Raw genomic sequence first — 25,155 nt, 5'->3', positions numbered from 1 at the left:
GGTTGATCTGTCCCAAATGGCACCCTATTGCCTATATTGTGCACTAATTTGACCAGAGCCCTATGTGCCAAAATTAGTGCATTTGGGATGTACGTGAGGATCACAGTATATTTAGGAAAACTATAAGTGTGATATATTGGATGATCAGTCATTGCCTCAAAAGCCCTGTCTATGAAATTAAGAGTAGTTTCATTTCACCAGGCTCATCCCTCAGCTGTTTACCAAAACAGAGGTGGGGTATCCGCTATGTTATTGTTTCAACTGTTGATTCCCCTTTAAGCAAATCTCAGTGAGCACAGCCGATTCTCTTACAATGAAACTATTTAAAATGTGAAAAAATCTAAATAAATCAAAATGTTACGCATCAAATTAAAAAGACATAGGCGGAAGGCACATTTTTGATTTATGAACGTGTGTCTGGAAAGGTAGGAGCTGTAAGAGTCTGAACAACACTTTTCTTCTTTCGCCTGTCAATCTCTCCACCAATCAGTCAATATTCATCCATCGCTTACCTATCCTTTCATCCTCCCCTGCACAATTCCATCTATCTAGCTGTCAATCTGAGAGACACTCCTGTCTGAGTTCCATGTAGAAGAGAGAGGTGCACAGAGAGAGACCTCCAGTGAGTCTGCATATACTTCAATAACAGAAGCTGTGACTACAGTACCTGGTAGGGAAATGAAAGAGTTTCAATTCACAGGTGTGGGCTGTAATGGCTCACAATGAAAAACACAGATGCGTAAAATTGAGTGCGCACAAGAACACACACACATACACGGACAAATACACACACTCACACCGAAGATGCACCATTTTGAGCTAATGACAGGAATTAAAATGCATCCATTAACTGTCACAGAGAAATTGTCACAACAGATCTTTCTGGGGAGCGTGTTTAATGAATAGATTCATATTTCATTTGGTAAATGTGAGCGGCACAGTAACACACACACACTTCTCAATTTTTGCCTCAGTTCACACTGCAGGCACGCACGCGTGCACACACAGTGAGGTAAAAGTAACAAAATAGGAGGACATAATGTTGTTCAAACAAACTTTTTTTCCATTTATATTTACTGGGATAATTGGACAACTGACTGACAACTGGAATTAAGCCTCCCATCCATGAAAGTATGTCTTGTTACGTGACGAGAAGAAGAGAAAGAAAAATAGATGTGGCGTCTCCAAAAGTAGTTATTATCCTTGAATGTGCAGCAAGAGGGAGAACGGGAGCGCCGGCCCAATATCCTCCTGAAGACTGTGGCCTGTCCTTCACATGACAGCCACAGCATCATCAGGAGTATTGTGCGCATATGTGTGTGTCCAAGTTTGAAGGAGAGACAAATCCGTCAACTGGTCACCATGAATCCCGTTTATTCAATCAGTGATCGATGAATTCACCCTTTGCACTCTGAGGTAAGAGTCTTAATAAAGGACACACACACACACACACACACACACACACACACACACACACACACACACACACACACACACACACACACACACACACACACACACACACACACACACACACACACACACACACACACACACACACACACACACACACAGTAGCCCCCTCCCACCCTATCTGCCCAGATATATCAATGACAGCCCGTCGAGCAGGTGACAGAGTGGATGGACGAGGCCCACGGAATCCATTAAAGCCTCATACTTTTTGACAAACACATTATTGGTAGATAAAATGACTTCCATATGCGGTTTGACAGATGTCAGTGGGGAAAGATATGTATTTCATCGAAAAATTAAAAATAATGGACTTTGAGAGAGAAGGCCGGGACCAGATACAGACCAGACAAAAATCAATACCCGCGCAGGCCGAGCAGCGGAGTGGAGAGCAGAGGGGTCAAAGTTAATATTGAATATTGACACATTATCCGGCTAATTAATTTAGCGGCATGACTCAATTGTCCCCACATTACTGGCAGGGCTCGTCTGTCGGCGATGAGAGAAAGACAGAGAGAAGCGAGAGGGGGACATAAAGAGACAGGAAAAGACTAGAAAGAATGCCTTCAATGTACAGCACGTTAACGACAGCTCAATATTTTCATTCAACTGCAGTATGATTCTCCATACAGTTATCCATCCAAAAATGGCTGTAAACAGTGAAGTAGGCCTTTAAATGGTTTTATGACCATTATGAGTGACCTGTTGGGGGTGTCAAACCAGAATGATCAATACACTAGACTATATTGAGAGTCCTTACATTTTTCATCCTTGTCTTCACTGGTTATAATGAGCTTAATAATGGTTAGTGATTGATCTGCCTCTTAGGCTGTGTGTGTATGTGCATGTGTGTGTGTTAAGTGTGTGGGACGGGCAGAAAACACTTGCAAACTCATTACCAAAATTAGTCCAACAGCATCCTGATGAGCAACCTGGAATCAATAGTGTATTGTGCCCTCAAAATAGCTGTTTGTCTACTTCATTGATTAAGAAGGTGGAGAGGAGAGAAAATCAGTAACACCAATGAAAGAAAGCAGATTTCCTGAGCCATCCGGGACAGAAAGTGTGTGTGTGTGTGTGTGTGTCAGCGAGGGAAAGAGAGAGAGAGGGAGAGCAAGATGTCGTTTCTGCTGCAGTGACAGAATCCAAACAGAGGATAGCGCTGTTTTACTCCAGATTTTTACAGTGCCAGACCGTTGTCAATCAGTAACAGCGAGAGCAGAATATATTGCTGCTAATGATTAATTCCAGTAATTGAGCGCATACCTCGCAAGCTAAATTACGACGGCACTCATTTTGCCCGAGCAAATAAATAAGAGAAACGAACTGTGCGCTGTGTAGAGGTCGGTCACAAATTAAAAGTACATTCAAAAAGGTGCTTTGGAGTTATATTTGCGGTAAGACAAGCAAAGACCACCCTAATGGTGACATTAAAATAAGAAATAAAAAATGTGAGTGGGTTAAAACGGCAAACAAATGTGACTACTGTTGACATGGCGGATGTAGTTGGACAGAGTAGAGCTGGCTTCGGTTGGGATGGCTGGCGCTACTACAGGGAATGATCCTACGTGGTCCTGTCGGTCCAGAGCAAGACCCCTGTTGTTTCATAAAATAACACTGCATTAACACAAACACCATTAAAGAAATTGCATGTGCAGTACATACGGCAAAAGACAGCAGACAGAAACACACAACCTCCCTCATCAGTGTCCCGGCTCCAGTGAGTACCAGAGTCCCCCCCCCCTCTTATCACTGCAGTAAAATATGTAATTCAATGCTCAATTTAGGGGAATCGCCTCGCATTCCATTTTTTGTTGTTGCTCGCTAATTGATAGAAATTAAGGCATTAATCAAGCCACTAGCCATCAGTCAAGCTGCGAAAGATGAATGCAAACTTTCATAATAACCACCTTCCCCATTTTAGGGCTCATTATCATACATTTTTAATGCAATTATGCTATTCTTTTACACTGAGCTCATAAATTACCCGCTCTTTTGTTGCCGGCTTGGCCTAGTAAAATCTAAAGTAATGCTTTGTAGTCTGATCTTTAAGGCAATTACTGGCTTCTTCAGTCTTTCATCTCCCTGCATTTCCAATAACCCTCGCCTCCAATGATTTATCCCTGCCACAACACACACACATGCAGATGTACACACACAGTCATGCACATGCACACAGAGAGACATACACAGATACTGTACACACACTTTTACTCACCTCTGTTTACCATCTTCCTTACCGGTACGCCAGGGTAACAGAGCAACCGGAGCAGCTATGTTCCTATTGGTGGATCCCCTGTGGGTCTTGGCCTACCTGTGCGTTGCTCTTGTTGTTTGCGTAACCTCGCGCTAAGCTAAGTACACTGAACACACGGTTCACTTGGCATCAAACGGTTCGTTTTATTCAGCGCTAGGGGGCATTGAGATAGCTATACACTGAAATACTGTAGCACTTCCTTAGGCATCAAAGTGTTCCTTCTTGAGGCCTAAACATGTTGTTTAATACATGACTGGGTCTGGGATTACATCCAAACCAAATTGGATGAACACTGATCTTCTCAGTCCGAAAACATCCAAGTTATCACTAACCCAAAAATCCACGTTCAACCCAAATGTCCGATTAATGAAATAAAGTAACAGTGGAGCAAAACCAGGCCAACTGTACAATTTTCATATATCTGCCCGAACTCCGAGTTTATGCATGAAGATACATATCAATTCAATAGAATCTTAAAATCCATTAACCAGCATTCACCCTTAAAAGACACATTTTTTATCTATCCATCTGGCCCTGTCTGTTTGGGAGTGTCCCCCAAAGTGAACCCCCAGTGATTTAGCTTAGCTCTTCATCAGTGTAAACCAAAGCCATTGTGTGTGTGTGTGTGTGTGCTAGTAATGTGTGTGTACACACGCACACGTGAGTGCTACCTGCAGGTATTTATCTCCTCACAGATGACTCAGTAAATCTTAAAACACATTCTTAGCCAGCCCATCGCTGCCCAGAGAAAAAGAAAAAAACAGAAACAAAGGCTGGGTTATTAAAAATGTGTCTGGCCCGGTGGTCAGGTAATAGTTCTGGACTGCATTGATTACGGCGCGCTGACAGCTTCTGATGCTAGCCCTGAAAATGCATCAAGTGCGTAATGAGGAGCTATTAGGCCCATCGATTTGCTGATTTCAATTGATAGCTACCAGGCCAAAGCGGCACGTCAATATTTGCATAACTAATACCCTGCTGCCTGTCTGCTGCTCCCGGCCTTGACAAATGAGATCTCAATGAGGGGAGGAGAGGGAGTTGGATAGAGAAAGCGAGAGAGAGAGCAAGGGAAAAAAGGCAGTGGTAAGCAAGAGAAATGGGAGAGAAACAGAAAGAGTAACACAAAGAAAATAACATCAGATGGGTAAATAACAGCAGATAAAAACCAGTGCAAGTTGACTCAACCCATCATTATATGAACCACATAGAGATGATTTGACTATCATTGCATTCCAAGAACCATCATTGGCAAAAGAGGGGTATGTGTGCAAGCTGTCCCATAATAGTGATAGAGAGGGATCACCCATACACTTGATAACCCAACTCAGGGGGGAGAAATAATAAGACAGTGACTGTTCCACTGGATGTCATAAGGTGAATGCACCAATTTGTAAGTCGCTCTGGATAAGAGCGTCTGCTAAATGACTTAAATGTAAATGTGTTGAGCTGTACTGTGATCGGATTTGTTTGTGTTGTTATATGCTCTTATGTGATGTGTACTGTTTCGCTGTGTTGTCTGACAAGTTGTCTTACGCTGCCGAGCTGTGCTGTTACGTTGAACTGTTGTGTTGTGACAAAGCATGCTGCCGTGGGGTGCTGTTGTGTGATGTTACATTCTGCTCTGTGATGTGTTATGTTGAAGTGTTGTGATCTACAGTGCTGCTGTGCTATGCATGCTAACACATCATGCTGGCCCCTGTGGCTGGGGGTTTTGGGGGTTCACACCAGGGAGACACAGTGGCAGCCTGGGCCAGATGTCCAAGGGAGGGAGGGGACCGCCCAGTACCACAGCAGGTGGCCCGAGCTGTTCTAATGATGCTGCCACAGCCGCATCGCAGGGTCCCCATGGGACCACACACACACAGCTCCTTATCAACCAAGCATCCCCTCCTCCTCAAAACATACACGTCCCATCAATACGTAAGCGACGCGTGCCGAGCTCCCATGATCCTAACATCCTTATCACTGTGTCAATTGCCCTGGGTGGACCCTCTCCTTGATCACTGTCATTTTCAGTGTGACCCCTGAAGTCGCTTGTCACAACACTAATGTCCCACATACACCAATCATGACCACTGACCTCTGTGTAAATCTGGGAGCCCCACTAGCAACTCAGGGGATCCCTCTATACTAAACCCAATGCTCACTCTAAATGCTCACCTATCACAATACTTTAAACTGAACAGCAACAGAAAGACTATGACAGCCCTCTCCTGAGCCCTGAGTTTAACCTGAAGCACAAATGTGTTTAAATGACATTGCTATTAATACAATCTCATCTTTTCAAATGTTTTTTTATGTGTAGCCTACATTTTCAGTAGGGTTTAAGATGGATGGATGTACAGATGGTTGAAGGTTGGAAGGATAGACAGACGGAGAGATAGATGAAGGTTGGATGGATGATCTCCGGCCCAGAATAGTTCCTGAGTACGTGACCCCATATTGACAGCCAGTGTCCTAGTCAGAGTAGCTGAGGACAGACACCTTGTGCGTCCTGGCCTCGCCGATGTCTCCTAGAGAGATAAGCATCATCTCCACTCTTCACTCAATAAAGGGACCAATAATGAATGAATTACCCTAACACAGAGCCTAATGACAGGCAGACACCGCCGCCACACGCCCAGCACCTCCTATCTCCTCCAACATCTCTATTTCTAATTTCCCATCATCCCTCTCTCTCCTCAATCAACCCCTATAATCAGTGGGGTGACACTCCACACCTGTCTGCAGTCTGTTATGGCTATAGACCTTGGGATCAGATAGATAAAGAATGATGCCATGTCACGCACACACACATTTTCACACTCACTCTTTTGCATTGAAAAAAAGAATTAATATTAAAGGCGTCTCCATTCAAGTCAATGGTGGCATGATGGGTGTACTGGCAGCCATTTTGAGGGTACCCATGCCAGGAAGTTAAAGCAGGAACTGTACCCTTCAATCTGTGCTGTGATTTGTCGAGTTAGTATTATTTGAATGAACATTCTATATTACTATGGGAATCCAGCATCAGTTGATAAAACATTGCTAAATACCGTGGAAATTATTGCACTACAATACCAGGCAGCCATTGTGAGTGTACCCATGAGTTTATCAGTCAATTGCCACAGTCAGAGATTCCAAGTCCATTCTTTTCAATTCTTATCTCTATGCTTTTTTGGGTAAATTAATAGAGTGGAGGACATTTGATAACGCAACACCTATTATTTGTTTCAATGTGAATTCCCCATTAGCTGTGACTTTAGCGATAGCTTCTCTTTCTGGGACCCACACAAAACACAACAATCAAACATACAGTCGTGGCCAAAAGTTTTGAGAATGACACAAATATTAATTTCCACAAAGTTTGCTGCTTCAGTGTCTTTAGATATTTTTGTCAGATGTTACTATGGAATACTGAAGTATAATTACAAGCATTTCATAAGTGTCAAAGGCTTTTATTGACAATTACATGAAGTTGATGCAAAGAGTCAATATTTGCAGTGTTGACCCTTCTTTTTCTTGACCTCTGCAATCCACCCTGGCATGCTGTCAATTAACTTCTGGGCCACATCCTGACTGATGGCAGCCCATTCTTGCATAATCAATGCTAGGAGTTTGTCAGAATTTGTGGGTTTTTGTTTGTCCACCCCCCTCTTGAGGATTGACCACAAGTTCTCAATGGGATTAATGTCTGGGGAGTTTCCTGGCCATGGACCCAAAATATTGATGTTTTGTTCCCCGAGCCCCTTATCACTTTTGCCTTATGGCATCATGCTGGAAAAGGCATTGTTCATCACCAAACTGTTCCTGGATGGTTGGGAGAAGTTGCTCTCTGAGGATGTGTTGGTACCATGCTGTGTTCTTAGGCAAAATTGTGAGTGAGCCCACTCCCTTTGCTAAGAAGCAACTCCACACATGAATGGTCTCAGGAGGCTTTACTGTTAGCATGACACAGGACTGATGGTAGCGCTCACCTTGTCTTCTCCGGACAAGCTTTTTTCCAGATGCCCCAAACAATCGGAAAGGGGATTCATCAGAGAAGATGACTTTACCCCAGTCCTCAGAAGTCCAATCCCTGTACCTTTTGCAGAATATCAGTCTTTCCCATATTTTTTGTTCTGGAGAGAAGTGGCTTCTTTGCTGCCCTTCTTGACACCAGGCCATCCCCCAAAAGTCTTTGCCTCACTGTGCGTGCAGATGACTCACACCTGCCTGCTGCCATTCCTGAGCAAGCTCTGTACTGGTGTTGCCTCGATCCCCCAGCTGAATCAACTTTAGGAGATGGTCCTGGTGCTTGCTGGACTTTCTTGGGTGCCCTGAAGCCTTCTTCACAACAAATTAACTGCTCTCCTTGAAGTTCTTGATGATCCGATAAATGGTTGATTTAGGTGCAATCTTACTGGCAGCAATATCCTTGCCTGTGAAGCCGTTTTTGTGCAAAGCAATGATGACGGCACACGTTTCCTTGCAGTTAACCATGGTTGACAGAGGAAGAACAATGATTCCAAGCACCACCCTCCCGTTGAAGCTTCCAGTCTGTTATTCGAACTCAATCAGCATGACAGAGTGATCTCCAGCCTTGTCCTCATCAACACTCACACCTGTGTTAACGAGAGATTCACTGACATGTCAGCTAGTCCTTTTGTGGCAGGGCTGAAATGCAGTGGAAATGATTTTTGGGGATTCAGTTCATTTGCATGGCAAAGATGGACTTTGCAATTAATTGCAATTAATCTGATCACTCTTCATAACATTCTGGGGTATATGCAAATTGCCATCATACAAACTGAGGCTGCAGACTTTGTGAAAATTAATATTTGTGTCATTCTCAAAACTTTTGGCCATGACTGTACACATAGGCAGAAACAGCACAAGGAGACAGACAGCAATACCTATATTTATCAGGTTATTAAAGATGTCAAATACAAATTCAAAATGTCCTATTTCCACAACACATTCAAATGGCAGTGCTAGAGTCACAAGAGACCGCATTACAGTGCTCCCAGGCTGCGTCTCAAATGACACCATGCCCTATATTGTACTTCTTAGGACCAGAGCCCTATGGATAGTGCAATAAATACAAATAGGTTGTTATTTAAGACGCAGCCCTAATACTTGAGCCATAAGCCTTCTATTTACCATGAAAGGAAGAGGGATTTCAGATCTGTCCACTTACCCTGCCCAGTGCACTGTCAAGCTGGGTGGGTGTTTAGATGGGGGGGGGGGGAATATGTGGGCGAGGGGTGCAGACTGCACTATGGGTTAACTAGAGACAGGTGTGTGTGTGTCCGTGTGTTTGTGTGACTCCCTGTCTGTGTGTGTCTGTAAGGTGAGGGTGTCAGCAGACAGCCAGTGTCTGTGCTGTATCACGGCGTGCCACTAAAATGTGAAGCTTTCACAGGCTGAACCGTGACGTCTTCAAGACCAGACCCTCTCTGTGTGTATGAGTGTGTTTTAGTGCATGTGCATTATGAGGGAGTGCAATACTAAAATATTATTTTATTGTAATGTTCAAACATGATTATCTTGCTTAATGGCTGATTCAAATGCATGTTTCAACCGCAGTCCAGCTTTAATCGAAACATGGAGTAATACCCTTTATGAGAAATAATTTACAATTTACCAGTATATTTAATTGATAAAGTTATTTGAACACTATGAGTGTGTAAGTGTACACTGCTAGCGTGTGAGTATGTGTGTATGCAAGTGTGTGTGTGTGTGAGAGAGAGTGAGTGAGTGATTTGGAGGGGGTGCAGTGCTCTTCACTCTCATCCTGGTCTGGTCAGCATGTCTGCTCAGCATGTCTTAAGAACAGATCCGGTAATTAAAGAAACACCTGGACAACTAATTACTTAATTGGAGCACGGTCTTTAAAATGAAAATGATGTAATCAAGAATCCAGGAAAACAACATACACACACAAACAACACTGGTGACCTACAGCCTTGTTGACATCTAACTCCCCCCACCCCATAATTGATTTCCTTTCTCTATTTTCACCCGTTTTCCTCCCTATCTCCCTCTTCAAACCTGAGGCGGCTCTGGCTGGTTCTATGTAGCCAGATTCAGGATCTGCTTTGGACCATCTCAACTAGCGAAAGGTCATGGCCATGATGAGGGGTGTGTGTGGGTCCTGGGTGGGGGGCTGGTAATTAAACATGTGCCACTCCCTCCCAACCCCTCTTAGCCTAATAAACTTAAGACGGTTAATTGATTACCTTACCGGCATCACCCTGCACTTTACCTTAATGAAGTAGGACTTACGACAGAAACACAGAAAAACACTGACCTCATGACGCATTCAAGCAACTGGGCTTTAGGAATGATAAGTTCCTTTTTCAGTGGTAAAAAGGGTCCATTTTCAAATGACAATTCAATTGTCATTCGAAGCAAGTACGTGTCCCACTAGACCAAACTGTTACCTGAACAACCTAACCGGATTGTGAACCTAAGCCTATTGTGAATATAGATGATACTCAACTAACTACTGTGCCTGTGTGATTGTTTGTGTGCGTGCAAGTCGTTTGTAAATCATTTTCATTTCAGATTTTAAAATAAATAAATAAGTTTAAAATATTAAACTCTTCAATATCTAAAGTGAAACAACCTCTGGATGGAATGGCAAACATAAAACTGAGGTTCCCTTCTCGCTGCTTTCGATGAGAAAACTGACAGAACACATCATATTAGCCCAGTCACTCATTCACACCCTCCCTCCCTAGCCAGGTCTGGGGGTGGACCCGGGCCCTGGCCCTGCGAAGTCCTGGCTGTGAACCTTCCCCTCTACATGTCACCCAGTGTCACCCTATCCCAGCCGTAGTGGTCTGCTCTACCACCCCCAGTCCTAGTCCCCCACAGCCCCTTCTGTCTTGTCTGGGACCACCGGTTACATCTTGATGAGGTGCGAATGAGCCCCCCGCCCACACACACCCCACACACTTTAACCCTGTCCCAGGAAACCCCTTTCCCACCTTGAAAACTGACCGGAGCAATGGCATCTACCCGCATTTACAAACACTCTTATACAGGGTAGAAAAACAAGACCCGCCTCCAGGCTCGTCTATGAACTCTGTCTGACAATTAAAACTTTAGAGGGCCACATGGCTGGCTGCCACCCAGGGAGATTTCCTGCAGCAGCAGTGTGTGTGTGTGTGTTTGTGAGAGAGCCTGGCCATCCTGCGCCTGCATACTTCTCAATGTGAGTGTGACCCTGTCCAGACACAGACAGGCCCTACCACTCCATCGTCTAGGGGTCCATATAACGGCACACACAATACACACAGTGCCTCCAGAAAGTATTCACACCCCTTGAATTTTTCCTTTTTTTTGTGTCACAGCCTGAATTTAAAATGGATTAAATTGAGATTGTGTCTCACTGGCCTACACACACTGTCCCATAATGTCATAGTGGAATTATGTTTTTAGATTATTTTTTTTTTACAAATGAATTCAAAATGAAAAGATTACATGTCTTAACAGCCCCTTTGTTATGGAAAGCCTATATAATTTCAGGTGTAAAAATGTGCTTAACAAGTCACATAATAAGTTGCATGGATTCACTCTATGTGCAATAATAGTGCTAAACATGATTTTTGAATGACTACTTCATCTCTGTACCCCACACATGCAATTATCTTTTTAAGGTCCCTCAGTCGAGCAACGACTTTCAAACACAGATTCAACCACAAGGACCAGGGAGGTTTTCCAATGCCTCACAAAGAAGGGTAGATGGGTCAACATCTATTGGTAGATGGGTCTACATTTTTAAAAAGCAGACCGTGAATATCCCTTTTACCATGGAGTTATTAATTACACTTTGGTGTATCAATACACCTAGTCACTACAAAGATACAGGCATCGTTCCTAACCGCTCTGGGTACTCACCATGATGCCAATGGTGACTTTAAAACAGTTAGAGTTTAACGGCTGTTTAGGAGAAAACTGAGGATGGATCGACAACATTTTAGTTACTCCACAATACTAACCGAAAGGACAGAGTGAAAAGAAGGAAGCCTGTACAGAATAAAAATATTCCAAAACATGCATCCTGTTTGCATTAAGGCACTAAAGAAAACTGCAAAAAACACAGCAAAGATATGAACTTCATGTCCTGAATACAAATCGTTATGTTTGGGTCAAATCCAACAACAAGTCACTGAGTACCACTCTTCATATAGTATCACTCTTCACATGGTGGTGGCTGCATAATTTTTTGTTTATCTATTATTTTGTTAATGTCATGGGTATGCCTGTCATCGGCAAGGACTATGGAGTTTTTTTTAGGATAAAAAGAAACAGAATAGAGCTAAGCACAGGCAAAATCCTAGAGGAAAACCTAGCTCAGTTTGCTTTCCAACAGATACTGGGAGACAAATGCACCTTTAAGCAGGACAATAATCTAAAACACAAGGCCAAATATACACTGGAGTTGCTTACCAAGTTGACATTGAATGTTATGGCTTGAGAATCTATGGCAAGACTTGAAAATATATGCCATTTAGCAGACGCTTTTATCCAAAGCGACTTACAGTCATGTGTGCATACATTCTACGTATGGGTGGTCCCGGGGATCGAACCCACTACCCTGGCGTTACAAGCGCCATGCTCTACCAACTGAGCTACAGAAGGACCACATTCTTATTTTCAAATGGCTGTCTAGCGAGTTTGAAGAATGAAAAAAAATAGAATAATGTGCAAATATTGTACAATCCAGGTGTGCAAAGCTCTGACCCAGAAAGATTCACCACATGTCTTGACTCAGGAGTGTGAATACTTATGTAAATTAGATTTTTGTATTTCATTTTCAATAAATTAGATGTTTCCCTGTCATTGGGTACTGTGTGTAAACCTTTATTTTTCCAAGAAATCCTGTTGAAGTCAAAAGACCTTAATTACAAGGGAGACCTAGCCAATTATTTCAAATTCTTATGAAATATAATGTACTTGTAGACTTTTACTGGGCAGCAACTAAATATGGAATACCAATGACAATTGATTATTATCATATTAATTACATTATACAAATCAGATTTATTTAATTGAGAGGATATCACTTTCAATGTCTGAATGATAGCAACAAAGACGAATACATTTCATAAAACAGTGACAGAAATGCGGTATCAACATCAATATGTTCTTCTTGTGATTTTGGTGACATATGAAGGAAGGTTCATCACTCCACAGACAACGGGGTAATTGATAAGGGTGACCCGTAAAACGATTAGTTATCAACACGGGTGAAAGGGTGCTGTCAATCATCCATCCACTTGAGCTGTGCTGTGCACAGCAGAGGCACGCGCGCAACATCTGGATAATGTGGGCTAATAGGACACTACTAAAGGTATTGGCGGGCTGCTTCCATTTTTGCTTCATAGGGCAAGTTAAACATTTCGGTTGATACCCCTCCATGCACTGACGTTTGGTTGAGTCCCCGGGTGTCCCACACTGAGAAAGCCGTGTGGCATTACATTATCCGACAACAACAGGGGTCGACCCGGGGTTATTAGAATTTGCCACGCGGATCCACTTTTCCCCTTAACCTCAGAGGGAAGGATGGAGGGGGTAGAAAGGGGCCTCACTTAATCACACACCATGGCTTTTCAAAGAGTGAAAAAAAAATCTACTTTAAATTTGCGGTGATGAAAAATCAATAAAGCAGTAATTGCTTGGCTTATCACTGAGCGCGGGAACAAATTGGGAGAAGGCTGGCGTCCGCGCACATTTGGCTGCAGCAGCGCGGGAGTTTCTGGGGTTCACTGGGCCAGCTGAGGGAAAAGGTCTCGCGTGATAATTAAATCTTCTCACACTGATTTTCTGCCAAATGTATTTCCCCAGGGTCCATAACTCTGATTAACTGCTTACAAGCCAGGCATAACTAATAATTTCAATGCGGGGTTGCCCAACAGCAAAACTGAATGGGGAGGGGGAAGAAAATAAAAGGACGTTGAATCGACTGGTGGACACCAATTCGACTCCAAATCAAACATCATTAAGTAGAGACAAAAATGTCGGTGGAATAAGTAGTCTAATAGTCCTACATGGACGACGATATTGTAAAGTCAGTTGTTTCTGCAAAGTCAGCATTTACAACGTTTACATCTACTGTAGCCTATAAATGCGTAAATTATTGGCCACTCCAAATAAGGAAGTATTCATTCACCTTTTTAATCCAAGAATCAAACAAACGCCATACCGGGGTGAACTGTCAGTGTAATATTCCTCAACATGGTCAAGACCTTATTGTATTGATATTGAACATATAAACAACCAAATAAGGTGATCCATCGCAAAGCACTGCCGCTAAACGACAAGTGATGAGTCCACCCCAGGATCGATAGCAGGTCAATACAAACCAGATTTTCTTACATCAAAATCACTGTGAATGGTATTCTGTCAAAGCCACAATAGAAATTACAGGATGCTTTCTCGGAGCATCAAGAAGATACCCTAGAAATTACGGGAAGAAGAGCCTCATAGGAAAATGTATCCACCATGTATAGCCTACAGTAGCAACATGGCATTAGGCCAAATGACAAGTGCATGACAATTCGTTGACGTTATTCACCGTGTCTCATCATCAGCGCATCTCCCACATTACACTTGATGCAGAGAGATAATCGACACAGGAACACCGATGTTTACCAGGTGCTGAATATCTCTGCTTGTCCTTCAAGTGCTGCTGCAGCAGGATCCTCCTGCCCGCCCAGTAATTAAAACATTTAAAGCAGCAAGAGCCCCAGTGCTCCCCGGGTGTGATAGGGGGGTCAGACGCCTGTAGATTCTAATTTGCGCCCCATTTGTATTCATGACAGGGCGCATGCTAAATATTTAACAGCAGTCCGGTAGGAGTTTGTATTGTTAGGCTTTCGAGGTCAAATAATTTGATTTGCAGGAAGATTACATTAAAGCGTCCAACGTCCGTCCAATCTCACTCTCACTTTCCTCTCATTTCCTGATTTTTAAAATTTGTATTACAACCAAAGATACAAATTGAGGCACATGAAGATTAGGAGTTTGTTATCCAGCAGCCTAATTATTATTTTTAATTAGAATACGGAGCCCATAATTTATTATAAAACGTGATAGCGCATGTGGCCCGTATGCACGCCCACTTTTACGTGCGGTGTAATAAAAGGGGTAGGTTAGCGAAAACATTAGGATGTTACACATGATTAAAATGGGGCAGAATCACACCGTTTGACTTCAACGAAAATATGTATTCAAACATTGCAAATGAATGCAGATAGATTGGCCTACTACCAGAGACGAAGGCAAGGCTAACCACTAACCAGCACTCTAATTCAAGCTAGGTGTAACGTTAGAACACTAAATGTACGACCGTTTGTCCATGTGGGTACTATGTTCTCCTCTCCAGTAGAAGGTGAAAAGAAAAGGCATCTCTGTTGGTTTGGCCATTTTCTCTCCCAGTCACTCCCTTGTTACTTCGCTTTTTTCTGTTCTACGGCCAGGCCAGAGATGAAGACCATACATTTGCCTCTTTAGCATGGGGCTGGTGATTGACAACAGAGCTAGTTATATGGTGATGATGTGTTAATGGCCGCAGCAGGGTCGGGAGAAGGGGAGCAACCCCTCTGAATATTTAATCGCCATCTAACTCCAGAACACAGACACACACAGATAGGTACACACCCCAACCAGTGACCCATCGTACACACCGCATAATTAAACAAACAGTTATTTCGTTTTAATGCCAAAAGAGCAAGCCCATAGTATATATTCCTTCTAATGAGATGGGTTAAAAAGCTATTGAACTTCTCATTAAAATATATGATCTTCCAATCTGCCAGCGGTTTGTGATGATAGGGACAGAAGTTCATATGACTCAAATACCTTACCGTTATACCAGCATATGAGATATAAACCACAGGAAAACAACACTAGCCTTTATAACATCCTGCAGTCACACACAGGATTCACAATGCCTTTGAACAGGCATGGCTGTGCGTGGGAATGGCTGAGGTTATTAAGCATTTGACACTCATTTCCATATTGACTGCATGATGTTATAGCCTCTGTCACCTGCTCCTCTGAACAACTGCACATGTGAAAAGAAGGGGAATTAACAGTCTAATGAGCCCCGGTTTTGATCTCTCTCTGCCACACACATGCACACGCTACACCTGATTCATCTGCACCTTTTCAAATCTTCACCAAGGAGGGCTAGTGGTGGGGAAATACTGTGGAAAGATCTGATCGCTCTCATTATGAAACATACATTCACTTTTTTGAGTGTGAGCACTGGGTTTGACGACCACAGCCATTACATCTGACAGAGTCAGACTGGCCTGAACCCTGGTATTAGTGTGTAGCATCACACTCCATAGCTAAAACCAAAAGTCAGGGCAGCAATACATACAGCAGACATATACTATATGGCCAAAAGTATGTGGACACACCTTAAAATGAGTGGATTCTGCTATTTCAGCCACACCCGTTGCTGACAGGTGTATACAATTGAGCACATAGCCATGCAATCTCCATAGACAAACATTGGCTGTAGAATGGACCGTACTGAAAAGTTCAGTGACTTTCAACGTGCCACCATCATAGGATGTCACCTTTCCAACAAGTCAGTTCATCAAATTTCAGCCCTGCTAGAGCTGCCCTGGTCAACTGTAAGTGCTGTTATTGTGAAGTGGAAACGTCTAGGAGCAACAACAGCTCAGGCACAAAGTGGTAGGACACACAAGCTCACACAACGGGACCGCCGAGTGCTGAAGCGCGTATCGTGCAAAAATCGTCTGTCCTTGGTTGCAACACTCACAACCGAGTTCCAAACTGTCTTTTGAAGCAACATCAGCACAAGAACTGTACGTCGGGAGCTTTATGAAATGGGTTTTAATGGCCGAAACTAAGATCACCATGTGCAATGCCAAGCGTCGGCTGGAGTCGTGTAAAGCTCGCCCCCATTGGACACTGGAGCAGTGGAAACGCGTTCTCTGGAGTGATGAATCATGCTTCACCATTTGGCAGTCTGACAGACCAATCTGGGTTTGGCGGATGCCAGGAGAACGCTACCTGCCCCAGTGCCAACTGTAAAGTTTGGTGGAGGAGGACTAATGGTCTGGGGATGTTTTTTATGGATCGAGCTAAACCCCTTAGTTCCAGTGAAGGGAAATCTTAATTCTACAGCATAATGACATTCTAGACAATTCTGTGCTTCCAACTTTGTGGCAACGGTTTGGGGAAGGCCCTTTCCTGTTTCAGAATGAAAATGGCCTTGTGCACAAAGCAAGGTCCATACAGAAATGGTTTGTCGAAATCGGTGTGGAATAACTTGACCGGCCTGCACTGAGCCCTGATCTAAACCCCATCGAACACCTTTGGGATGAATTGGAACGTCAACTGAGAGCCAGGCCTAATCGCCCCAACATCAGTGCACAACCTTACTAATGCTTTTGTGGCTGAATGGAAGCAAGTCCCAGCAACAATGTTCCAACTTCTAGTGGAAAGCCTTCCCAGAAGAGTGGAGGCCGTTGATAGCAGCAAACGGGGGACAAACTCCACATCAATGCCCATGAATTTGGAATGAGATGTTCAACGAGCAGATGTCCACATACTTTTGGCCATGTAGTGTACATAGCTAGTGGTTGTCTCTTCCAAAGTTACATTTTCCAACTCCACTATTTCACTTAAACAGACAAGAGACACAAAAATAACAGCACTTTCAAGTTGAGAATGCTTTGTTAAGTATTGATCTGGATGCCTTCTTGAAAAAACCCACTTTGCTCAGAAGCAGTCAGTGTGTACTGCGGTATAATAATAGTGTGCATATCACAGCATCCACATGAATCAAGAATGGTTTTGATTAGTACCACTACTGTCGGACTTGTAAATCTATTTGTGTAGTGTAGGTGGCTGTTCTCGTCATCTCGTTTGGTGTCATTTTGTTCTTCTTAACGGTTCAAGCAGTAACGTTCTTGTCGGGGCTGATCTGTAGGAGCTCCTGCGGGAGTGCATGGAAGACCCCGGTGACACAGCATTTAATAAGCGCTGGGCCCACATCTTCCATTCAGTTGGCCATTGAGAAGCTGGGCTGGGTGCCGGACGTCAGTGGGCGGGGCCTACCATGTGACGCCAGCTCTCGGTCTTCGTGGTCAGAGCCAAAGCAGCTGTTGGGTTGGCGGAGGCGTTTTGATGAGCTGTTTTTGCACCCGACTATTTCGGTCCGGTCTCCCAAAGAGGACCAGGAATAAAAAAAAACAAAGCCTCGCAGCGCTATGTGGGCACAGCGTGTTACTTAATAAAACAGGAACAGTTTGAGAGAGGAATGAAGTGGCTTTGAGCTGGGGGGTGGGGGAAGGAGTCAATTGATTTGAAAAAAGGCGGGATTACAGCGTGAACTCTGCTTAAGAAACCTACTTGACTGGGAGCTCAGCACCGTAGCCTGGAGCCACACACTTACTCAAAACTTTGCCAATGTCTCCACTGAGAGAGGGAGAGAGAGAGAGATGGGGAAGGAGAGGGAGGAGAGGGACGGCGCAGCAAGAGAAATGAAAAATAGAATGAGAAAATGAAAGACCAAAAAATGAGCGAAACAGAGAGAGCGATTTAATTTATGTCCTCGCTGCTAACAGAGGAAAGACCAGAGTAGGTTTGTAGGGCTAATTAATTTCTGATGGCCGGGCTTTCATTTGGCTAAAAGGTCACCAAACTTTAAAGGTCATGCACAGTTTCCCACTCTGTTACCAAACCCCTTGAATTACTCTCCAGGATGGATGTGGTGCAACACATAGCCAAGTAAAGACACTAGTAACATGTCATGTACCACAACTCAACAATAATAACACTGAACGTCTTCAGCAATCTGGAAGTTTTCAGTATGTGTGTGTGGTGTAAAGCCATGAAATGCCTTGTTTCTGAAAGACATTGTATAGGTAGGTATGTACGAAATCAAATTAATTCAATTCTAGCTATGTCCGCACACGTACATGGATGGAAGCACAAACACGCACGTACACAAAGCCATCACCACCTGCACCCTGACATTTTGTCATTCATTTCAGGCCAACACCAGGACAGGACTGACTTATTTTCATTATCCCATGTGAAGCCTTTTTTTTGTTTTTTACCGCAAGCACTTTTTGTTGCTCCATAGCAAATTTCTCCTGACTTTACTTGAAAATGTCTGTTGAAATGCTGTCTGCTTCCCAAATGGCACCTCATTCCCTATGTCAGGGGTTCTCAAACTTTTTGGGGCCGGGGACCCCTTCTGTGATAGAAAATTCATCAGGGAACCATGAATGACCATTGACCATGAAGGCCTGATTCATGCAGTCTCTTCTGGACAGTTGATGTTGAGATGTGTCTGTTACTCAAACTCTGTGAAGCATTTATTTGTGCTGCAATCTGAGGTGCAGTTCACTGTAATGAACTTATCCTCTGCAGCAGAGGTAACTCTGGGTCTTCCTTTCCTGTGGTAGTTCTCATGATAACCAGTTTCTTCATAGTGCTTGATGGTTTTTGCAACTGCACTTGAAGAAACTTTCAACGATTGAAGAAATTTTCCATATTGACTGACCTTCATGTCTTAAAAGTATTGATGGACTGTCATTTCTCCTTGCTTATTTAAGCTGTTCTTGCCATAATATGGTCTTGGTATTTTACCAAATAGGGCTATCTTCTGTATACCACCCGTACTTTGTCACAACACAACTGATTGGATCAAAAACCTTAAGGACAGAAATTCCACAAATTAGCTTTTAACAAGGCACAGGTCATCTCATGAAGCTGGTCGAGAGAATGCCAAGACTGTGCAAAACTGTCATCTAGACAAAGGGTGGCTACTTTGAAGAATATAAAATAAAAGTTTTATTTTTATTTTACACTTTTTTGGTTACTACATGATTCCATACGTGTTATTTCATAGTTTTGATGTCCACTATTATTCTACAATGTAGAAAATAGTAAAAATAAAGAGAAACCCTGGAATGAGTAGGCGTGTCCAAACTTTTGACTGGTACTGTATATACACAGTATATATAATGAGATTTGGCAGCGGACCCCCTTGCAGCAGTACACACACTGTGTAAGAATGGGAGGAATCGAGGAGGGAGGTACAGGCTGAAACGACAAATGTACTGCCTGTGTAACCTAGCACTTTTCTACTATCCATATCTACTAATGTATGTTATTGTATGTATATTTCAGCTGTCACAACAGTTCGTGCTATATGCTGTGAAAAGGGGGAGCTGGAGTGTTTAACCATGTCCAATGTGAGTTTAGGTTGTTTTAAGTAACAGGTTCTTATCACAAATGTATGGCAAATCTCATTTGTAGCCTTCAGAAAGTATTCACACCCCTCGACTTTTCAACATTTTGTGGTGTTACAGTCTGAATCTAACATGGATTCAATTGAGATGTTATGTTACTGGCCTACACACAATATTCCATAAAGTCAAAGTTGAATTTAGTTTTTTGAAAATTTTACAAATGAATTACAAATGAAAAGCTGAAATGTCTTGAGTCAATAAGTATTCAAACCCTTTGTTATGGCAAGCCTAAATAAATTCAGGAAACCGTTCAAGGTAACCGCTCAGGGCTTCACCATGAGGCCAATTGTGATTTTAAAACAGTTACACAGTTTAATGTCTGTGATAGGAGAAAACTGAAGATGGATCAACAACATTGTGGTTACTCCACAATACTAACCTAATTGACAGAGTGAAAAGAAGGAAGCCTGTACAGACTACAAATATATATTTTTAAATGCATCTTATTTGCAACAAGGCACTAAAGTATTGCTGGAAAAAATTTGGCAAAGCAATTCCCTTTTTGTCCTGAATACAAAGTGTTGTATTGGATTTGCCACAAACATATTACTCCTTCCTACTCTCCATATTTTCAAGCATAGTGGTGGTTGCATCATGTTATGGGCAATGTTCCCTCAAATTCTCTGGGTGCACTGAGCAAATGTTTGGTCTAGTGAGCGGAAACCTGAACTTTGCAAGAATTTTGTGCAAATTCTGTGCAACTCCCAGCGCATTTATAGTGATCACTGAGGTTGTACCCTTACAGTTTTAGACAGTACATAAAAGGCTTGTGTGGCTATTTGAGCATAATGTAAGCCTACCAACAAAACCAATGGAGCAAATCCCATAACATTTTCAACTGGATATAGCTTTTGATTTCTATGATATATCCTCCGGTAGCTTATATGAGGTGTTCAATGCAGGCCTACATTGTATTCAACTTTTAAAAATGTTTTTACATTATGAAGGGCTTGACATGAATTAATGATTTTATATGGATGTCATAAGGTGAATGCACCAATTTGTAAGTCGCTCTGGATAAGAGCGTCTGCTAAATGACTTAAATGTAATGTAAATGTATACTTGGTCTGTAACACCATGGGCCAAATAGGTGAGTGTAAATTGCATTGTGTTGTATGATGCAAGAAACCACTTTACAAAATAAAATGTATCATTATTACCATACAGAGACTTAGACGATGTAGGCGTCCCTTCTGCCTATTGGCTTATTTGCATATTCAAGCCTGTCTCGAAATAGACTGTTTTTTTTTTTGACTGTTTTTTTCAAAGACTAATTGAAATGTAGCCTACACGTTTTGTGCTCTTGTAGGAAGCAGTAACTACCCATTGCGGTACTATACTTATCTATAACTATATCTATAACTGGGCTAATAACTTGCTAACTAGCAAAGAATAACAACAAATGTGCACTTGCGACGCTCTGATCTGAACTGATCTAAAAAAGCGTGTTCACGGTGATTTTGTATTTATTTTATTAAACCTTTATTTAATTAGGCAAGTCAGTTAAGAACAAATTCTTATTTACAATGACGGCTTACCAAAAGGCAAAAGGCCTCCTGCAGGGACGGGGGCTGGGATTAAAAATAAAAACATACAGTAGGACAACACACACATCACAACAAGACAGACACCACAACACTACATAAAGAGAGACATAAGACAGCACAACGTGGCAGCATGGTGTTTTCCTAGATGAAACCTGGTTCAGTTTGCTTTCCACCAGACAATGGAAGATGAATTCACCTTTCAGCAGGTCAATAACCTATAAGACAAGGCCAAATCTACACTGGAGTTACTTACCAAGAAGACAGTGAAAGTTCCCGAGTGGCCAAGTTACAGTTTTGACTTAAATCTGCTTGAAAATATAAGGCAAGCCCTGAAAATGGTTGTCTAGCACATTTACATTTAAGTCATTTAGCAGACGCTCTTATCCAGAGCGACTTACAAATTGGTGCATTCACCTTATGACATCCAGTGGAACAGCCACTTCACAATAGTGCATCTAAATCTTTTAAGGGGGGGGGGGGGGGTGAGAAGGATTACTTTATCCTATCCTAGGTATTCCTTAAAGAGGTGGGGTTTCAGGTGTCTCCGGAAGGTGGTGATTGACTCCGCTGTCCTGGCGTCGTGAGGGAGTTTGTTCCACCATTGGGGGGGCCAGAGCAGCGAACAGTTTTGACTGGGCTGAGCGGGAACTGTACTTCCTCAGTGGTAGGGAGGCGAGCAGGCCAGAGGTGGATGAACGCAGTGCCCTTGTTTGGGTGTAGGGCCTGATCAGAGCCTGGAGGTACTGAGGTGCCGTTCCCCTCCCAGCTCCGTAGGCAAGCACCATGGTCTTGTAGCGGATGGAGCTTCAACTGGAAGCCAGTGGAGAGAGAGGAGGAGCGGGGTGACGTGAGAGAACTTGGGAAGGTTGAACACCAGACGGGCTGCGGCGTTCTGGATGAGTTGTAGGGGTTTAATGGCACAGGCAGGGAGCCCAGCCAACAGCGAGTTGCAGTAATCCAGACGGGAGATGACAAGTGCCTGGATTAGGACCTGCGCCGCTTCCTGTGTGAGGCAGGGTCGTACTCTGCGGATGTTGTAGAGCATGAACCTACAGGAACGGGCCACCGCCTTGATGTTGGTTGAGAACGACAGGGTGTTGTCCAGGATCACACCAAGGTTCTTAGCGCTCTGGGAGGAGGACACAGTGGAGTTGTCAACCGTGATGGCGAGATCATGGAACGGGCAGTCCTTCCCCGGGAGGAAGAGCAGCTCCGTCTTGCCGAGGTTCAGCTTGAGGTGGTGATCCGTCATCCACACTGATATGTCTGCCAGACATGCAGAGATGCGATTCGCCACCTGGTCATCAGAAGGGGGAAAGGAGAAGATTAATTGTGTGTCGTCTGCATAGCAATGATAGGAGAGACCATGTGAGGTTATGACAGAGCCAAGTGACTTGGTGTATAGCGAGAATAGGAGAGGGCCTAGAACAGAGCCCTGGGGGACACCAGTGGTGAGAGCGCGTGGTGAGGAGACAGATTCTCGCCACGCCACCTGGTAGGAGCGACCTGTCAGGTAGGACGCAATCCAAGCGTGGGCCGCGCCGGAGATGCCCAACTCGGAGAGGGTGGAGAGGAGGATCTGATGGTTCACAGTATCGAAGGCAGCCGATAGGTCTAGAAGGATGAGAGCAGAGGAGAGAGAGTTAGCTTTAGCAGTGCGGAGCGCCTCCGTGATACAGAGAAGAGCAGTCTCAGTTGAATGACTAGTCTTGAAACCTGACTGATTTGGATCAAGAAGGTCATTCTGAGAGAGATAGCGGGAGAGCTGGCCAAGGACGGCACGTTCAAGAGTTTTGGAGAGAAAAGAAAGAAGGGATACTGGTCTGTAGTTGTTGACATCGGAGGGATCGAGTGTAGGTTTTTTCAGAAGGGGTGCAACTCTCGCTCTCTTGAAGACGGAAGGGACGTAGCCAGCGGTCAGGGATGAGTTGATGAGCGAGGTGAGGTAAGGGAGAAGGTCTCCGGAAATGGTCTGGAGAAGAGAGGAGGGGATAGGGTCAAGCGGGCAGGTTGTTGGGCGGCCGGCCGTAACAAGATGCAAGATTTCATCTGGAGAGAGAGGGGAGAAAGAGGTCAGAGCACAGGGTAGGGCAGTGTGAGCAGAACCAGCGGTGTCGTTTGACTTAGCAAACGAGGATCGGATGTCGTCGACCTTCTTTTCAAAATGGTTGACGAAGTCATCTGCAGAGAGGGAGGAGGGGGAGGATTCAGGAGGGAGGAGAAGGTGGCAAAGAGCTTCCTAGGGTTAGAGGCAGATGCTTGGAATTTAGAGTGGTAGAAAGTGGCTTTAGCAGCAGAGACAGAAGAGGAAAATGTAGAGAGGAGGGAGTGAAAGGATGCCAGGTCCGCAGGGAGGCGAGTTTTCCTCCATTTCCGCTCGGCTGCCCGGAGCCCTGTTCTGTGAGCTCGCAATGAGTCGTCGAGCCACGGAGCGGGAGGGAGGACCGAGCCGGCCTGGAGGATAGGGGGCATAGAGAGTCAAAGGATGCAGAAAGGGAGGAGAGGAGGGTTGAGGAGGCAGAATCAGGAGATAGGTTGGAGAAGGTTTGAGCAGAGGGAAGAGATGATAGGATGGAAGAGGAGAGAGTAGCGGGGGAGAGAGAGCGAAGGTTGGGACGGCGCGATACCATCCGAGTAGGGGCAGTGTGGGAAGTGTTGGATGAGAGCGAGAGGGAAAAGGATACAAGGTAGTGGTCGGAGACTTGGAGGGGAGTTGCAATGAGGTTAGTGGAAGAACAGCATCTAGTAAAGATGAGTTCAAGCGTATTGCCTGCCTTGTGAGTTGGGGGGGAAGGTGAGTGGAAAGAAGGAGGCAGAGAGGAATGAGTCAAAGGTAGACGTGGGGAGGTTAAAGTCGCCCAGAACTGTGAGAGGTGAGCCGTCCTCAGGAAAGGAGCTTATCAAGGCATCAAGCTCATTGATGAACTCTCCGAGGGAACCTGGAGGGCGATAAATGATAAGGATGTTAAGCTTGAAAGGGCTGGTAACTGTGACAGCATGGAATTCAAAGGAGGCGATAGACAGATGGGTAAGGGGAGAAAGAGAGAATGACCACTTGGGAGAGATGAGGATCCCGGTGCCACCACCCCGCTGACCAGAAGCTCTCGGGGTGTGCGAGAACACGTGGGCGGACGAAGAGAGAGCAGTAGGAGTAGCAGTGTTATCTGTGGTGATCCATGTTTCCGTCAGTGCCAAAAAGTCGAGGGACTGGAGGGAGGCATAGGCTGAGATGAACTCTACCTTGTTGGCCGCAGATCGGCAGTTCCAGAGGCTACCGGAGACCTGGAACTCCACGTGGGTCGTGCGCGCTGGGACCACCAGATTAGGGTGGCCGCGGCCACGCGGTGTGGAGCATTTGTTTGGTCTGTGCAGAGAGGAGAGAACAGGGATAGACAGACACATAGTTGACAGGCTACAGAAGAGGCTACGCTAATGCAAAGGAGATTGGAATGACAAGTGGACTACACGTCTCGAATGTTCAGAAAGTTAAGCTTACGTAGCAAGAATCTTATTGACTAAAATGATTAAAATGATACAGTACTGCTGAAGTAGACTAGCTGGCAGTGGCTGCGTTGTTGACTTTGTTGGCTAGCTGGCAGTGGCTGCG

The 25,155-nt window shown here is 44.1% G+C and overlaps 1 protein-coding gene across 1 annotated transcript in view; it reads right to left on the bottom strand.

The window, feature by feature from the left end:
* The window catches only part of rsrc1 (arginine/serine-rich coiled-coil 1), a 216,914-nt gene that overhangs the window by 5,084 nt on the left and 186,675 nt on the right, over nt 1–25,155 (bottom strand). The window lies entirely within an intron of this gene.

Source organism: Oncorhynchus gorbuscha, linkage group LG19 (genome assembly GCF_021184085.1).
Source record: "Oncorhynchus gorbuscha isolate QuinsamMale2020 ecotype Even-year linkage group LG19, OgorEven_v1.0, whole genome shotgun sequence".
Classification (NCBI taxonomy): domain Eukaryota; kingdom Metazoa; phylum Chordata; class Actinopteri; order Salmoniformes; family Salmonidae; genus Oncorhynchus; species Oncorhynchus gorbuscha.
The sequence above is the reverse complement of the archived record's forward strand: the minus strand, read 5'-3'. Positions and strand labels throughout refer to the sequence as shown.